Source organism: Gekko japonicus, unplaced genomic scaffold (genome assembly GCF_001447785.1).
Source record: "Gekko japonicus isolate JY-2015 unplaced genomic scaffold, Gekko_japonicus_V1.1 scaffold803, whole genome shotgun sequence".
NCBI classification, from domain to species: domain Eukaryota; kingdom Metazoa; phylum Chordata; class Lepidosauria; order Squamata; family Gekkonidae; genus Gekko; species Gekko japonicus.
The window spans coordinates 647,496-652,283 of NW_015167562.1; the positions used below are offsets into that span (position 1 = coordinate 647,496).

General features: G+C 45.9%; 1 protein-coding gene across 1 annotated transcript in view; it reads right to left on the reverse strand.

Annotated features, from left to right (window-relative positions):
- Window positions 1–4,788, reverse strand: part of ZBTB21 (zinc finger and BTB domain containing 21) — an 18,101-nt gene that overhangs the window by 5,364 nt on the left and 7,949 nt on the right. Inside the window, exon 2 of the mRNA XM_015413769.1 lies at window positions 1,407–1,528. The gene's annotated coding sequence lies outside the window, so the exon portion shown is untranslated. The remainder of the gene's footprint in view (window positions 1–1,406; window positions 1,529–4,788) is intronic.

The following is a 4,788-nucleotide window of genomic DNA, read 5'->3' on the forward strand; positions in this document are numbered from 1 at the left end:
CCGGCTGGAGGTAGGGCTCTCCAAAGCCCCCTGGCTAGAAGCCCATTGCCTATGGGCTTCATGGGGGAGTGTGCACCATCACGCTCCCTCCTAATCCCCGATTCATGGCACACGTCTCTCGGAGGAACCCATCATTCAAAGCGCCAAAGACCAGAAGTCGACAAAGAATGCTTCTACTGCTTGGCTCCTCCATGGCTGGCTGGCTACTGAGGTGGGCCAGTGGCTGTCAAACCATTCTCTTCTCCTCCTACTGTGCGGCTCACATTCCCCTCAGTGGCTGTTGCTAGGCAACCAAGCTTGGTTCTGTCAGTAAAAAGGTGGGGGATGGGGAAGGCCCTTTCCAGGCCTATTTTGGCCTTTGTGGGGAACTCATTGGGACCAGTCCTGACTAGGGTTGCCAGCTCCAGGTTGGGAAATTCCTGGAGTTTTTGTGGTGGAGTCTACAGAAGCCAGAGTCTGGGGAGGGGAGAGGCCTCAGCTGAATAGAATGCCATAGAGGCCACCCTTCAAAGCAATTATTTTCTCGGGGGGGGGGAGATCTGTTATGTGGAGTTCAGTTGTGATACCAGGCAATACCACAGCCAGTGTGGCATAGCAGTCAGCACTTCAGAACAGTGTCTGCCAGACCCAGGTTCTTGCTGTGGAAGCTGAGTGGGTGATTTTGGACCAGTCACAGACTTTCAGCCTAATCTACCTCACAGGGTTGTTGTGCAAATCAAAAGGGGGAGAGGAGAATGATGTGAGCTGCTTTGGTCCCCACTGCAGAGAAAGACTATACTCTTCCTAGGCAGAGACTACAGGGAGGGGGGAGAAGATGGAAAGCTGAAGTCAGAGGGGCAGATAAAGGTAGGTTGATGGTTGGCTGGAAAGGAGATAGGGCCACCTCCAGGTTGGGAAATTCCAGAAAATTTAGGGGTGGAGCCTGGAGAGGGTGGGGTTTGAGTAGGGGTAGGCCCTCAGGTACAATGCCATAGACGCCACCCTCCAAACCAGCCATTTCCTCCTGGGGAGCCATTGTTGCCAATCTTGAGGGCTGGAGATAACTCAGAATTACAACTGTTCTTCAGTTGGCAGAGATCAGTTCCCCTGGAGAAAACGATGGGACTCTGCATCATTGTACCCTGCTGAGGTCGCCACAGCAAATTGACGCTGAGTGCCCAAGGCCAGGGCACCCACCCAGAGCCTCTTTCTAGATCTCGATGTATTTATTTCCACAATGGGCCTTATTCCTAGTAGCATATAACCTGTGAAGACCACTGTGCATTTATTTGCACTATAACATAAGCAGTCATTTAAGAGTTTTTTACACAATTGCATTTGACTTAGTTTTCTGCCAAGCACTTTTATTCTTACAGGATACAAATTAAATTGGAAATCTAATCTTAATTAGAAAAAATATAGCTTACCACAAATTTGCTTTTTATTTGCCTCAAATTTTGAATGGGCTCCAAAGTGTCAGAAATTTTAGGCTCAAGATTTCCTTTACATCCTGGTTTGCAATTGTTTTGAAGTCTGTATCTCAGATAATCTGGGGAGGAAAGAGAAAGAAAAATGTATTTTAAAAACAGCTTCTGCGTACATAACTTCCCAATATAAATTTCTGGGTCCTTAAACGTGTAGGCACAGCAAATATAAGCATGCTCATCTTTTCTGCAAATGTCTCCCTCTGCCAAATAACCACATTCCAAGGTGCACTGGTGGCAACAGGACCAAGGGATGAGGCTAGCCCAGCATTATTATTAAATGACCAGCCAGAAAAGATAATCTGCCTTGGCTGCCCAAAAAGGCGAGGCCATTTGGAACCTAGGATTCTATAGCAGTTGTGTAGCTTCCCTGCTGCTGCTGTGCTGTACTAGGAGCCACAGCAAGCAACAAGGCTTCTGCACAGAGGGTTTCCCTGGGAAGTTTTTTTCATTTAATCAGCAATTTAATAGCTTTGTATCAATATACTACTACACTAAATTATGCTTCAGGATCCCTGAGTTCCCAGCTTGCTTTGTTTTTAAAAGCAAGTCTCTGGCGCATTTTGTTGCAGAGATATGCTTTATTCCATATATCTCAGCAAGGAAAGAGTACAGAGACTTACATTTTAAAAATGAAAGTTGGGAATACAAAGAACCTGATGCATATTTCGGTATAGGTATATCTCAATAAAGCTATTAAATCACCAATTAAAAGAAAATGAAAAACCTGCTGCAGCAGGGAGATGAAATGGCTACTGGGGTGGCAGCTGCTGAGTGGGCAGGACCAGGAAAATCCAGACTTTTCCACCCAAACAACAGCGACACAGGTTTTGCTGATACCTTTCCCAGAACGTCAGAGAAAAGCAAGTTTGAGAAAGATCAAAGAAGAGCCAGGAAAACCGGCTGTGGGAAACCAAGAAAACCCCCAAGTTCCCAACAGTATCGAACTCGGGGCAAATAACCTGTGGGGAAACACCCTAGGTAACCTATCCATGCTAATCTAATTCCTGCACTAATGCAACAGACAGTGAAGAGGCACATAGTTCTGCAGACTGACTGCAATGTATCTTACATTCCCACTGTTTGCCAATGTCAATTTCCCTGAACTTTTCAGAAATACTTCTAGTCTAACTACCCCAAAATTATCTTCTGGTCCAAACTAAAGATTAGATTATGTGTAATTCTTTCTAAGGAGGCTGTTTACTCCTTTTCCTGGCACCTGTTTCCCACTAAAATTACCCTTTCCTTCAAGTTTTTTTTAATATATATATCCTGGGGGGAGAGATATGGGGCAAATATTTAGAAGCAGCAGCAGCTGGGGAGGGGGAGTTATGGAACAAAACAACATATGGCATGGAAAATATAACACAAGCCACCCCTTAAGAATTCGGCATCCTTTTAAACAAAAAGTAGGGAAAAGAACCAGCTTGCTCACTTGTTAAGTGCTGCACATTCCTTCTTTAATTCATCCATTCTTAACTCATTTGTGTCTTTGCCACCCTGGCTTTCCCTTGTCATTCATGCTCTTGTGCAACAGATTGCCTGTGGAGAGATCAAAAGAACTGACTTCCCTATACTAAGGTTATCCTCTTTATCTTTTCTACCATTTCCCTGGCTACTTACACGTGAGCGCATATTCTCTATCACTGATGCCCTAAAGCAAAGACCCTCAAATTTGCTGAACCCTTGGGCAACACTGAGCAGGTGGTACCAAAAATGGCCACCTATGGGGGGGGGTGGGTGCTGAAGCCAGTCACAAAATATTAGTAGACTCTAAGCCAAGCATTTCACTACGATGAAGAGAGGTTTTTCTGAATGGGTGATTCCTGCAGACACAAAGATCTTCTCAAGCATCTTCTCCAATGAGGCAGAACAAAGCCAGGAGAAGACGGCAGGTGCCAGAAAACACAAGCCATAGTGTCTGTGGGCAACACATTGGGGATCCCTGGATTTTTCCAGCTTCATCCCTGAAGCACCCAATTAGCTGCACTGACCTCTCTATTTCCTTTCCTTTCCCTCTTCATACACCTCCCTCAAAGAAGAAATTATCCAGCACAAATTCCTTATCCTTCAGTGCAAAGCCATGACACCACCCCTGCTCTGTCCTTTCATCCCAATACATCTGTGCCCTTGATATTTACTCCTCCAGCTATGCTATTCTTGACTGTTCAAATACACCCATTCCTATTAAATGACTGCCTCCCCTTCTCCCTCTGGTGTCTCTCACATCTCAAACTTCCTCTCAAAACACCTAAGTGAAGAAGCTCCCCCCTTCTTTCAACATCCTTCTCAAAACTCACCACTTCTATGAAGCCTGACATATCTCCTTAACCTTATCCCATAATAGAACTATGAAAGCTAGTGTGGTATAGTGGTTAGAGTGCCAGGCTAGATCTGGGAGACCCCAGTTTGAATCCCCACTCTGCCATGCAAGCTTGCTGGGTGACCATGGGCCAGTCACACACACTCAGCCTACAATGGAGGATACTGAAGCCAGTCTGGGCTCCATATGGGGAGAAAGGTGAGGTATAAATGAAGTAAATAAACAAAGCTACATGTCACTGAGCTGAATATCACCCTTGCCATCACCTCCATCCTCCTTTCTCTCTCCTTTGTTGACTTGCCCTGTGTTGAATTTTAGGTTGCAAGCACCTTGGAGCAGGGACTGACAGGGCTTCTTACTATTCTGAAGTGCTATGCACACCAAAAGGGGCTTTGGATTCTGTATCTTGTGACCATATGTCCATGCCTTACAGCAAAACTGTTGTGTACAAAGTACAACCGTGCATGCGGTCGGGTCCGCACGTGGCCATGCAAAGGGCCTGAGCTTCGTTCCTAGAGACAATAGCCTGAACGGATCCTAGCCCGCATCTATCAGAGGGCTAGGATCCGAGTAGGGACCTATGGGACTCGAGGGCACTGTAAATAGCGTATCACGGGGATAAAAGCTGGCCTCGAGCCAGACTAAGGATCTCAAGTTCTCCATGTAACCAATAAAGTATGAGCTGTAATCACTCCACGACGCATCAGTCTCAGTACTTTATAAAACCGTTTTTAAGAACCTGAGATTTTCAAAATGACTTGAGAAGATGTCAGATGGGATGGTGCAGGAGGCTCTGCTGTTCAGTAGTCAAAATTCCACTCATGGACTCTGAGCAAACTCAGGGACTCTGAGCAGGGCTGGAAGGTACCTCCCCCCTACTGGCAACCAGCTCTGAACCTCACAGTGGTAGCAGGAGAAAATTAAATGAACAAAAAAGATTGCCAGCAGGCCGATGGTGTGACATCACTTCTGGAGACAACCTGGAAGCACAGTCACACCTCT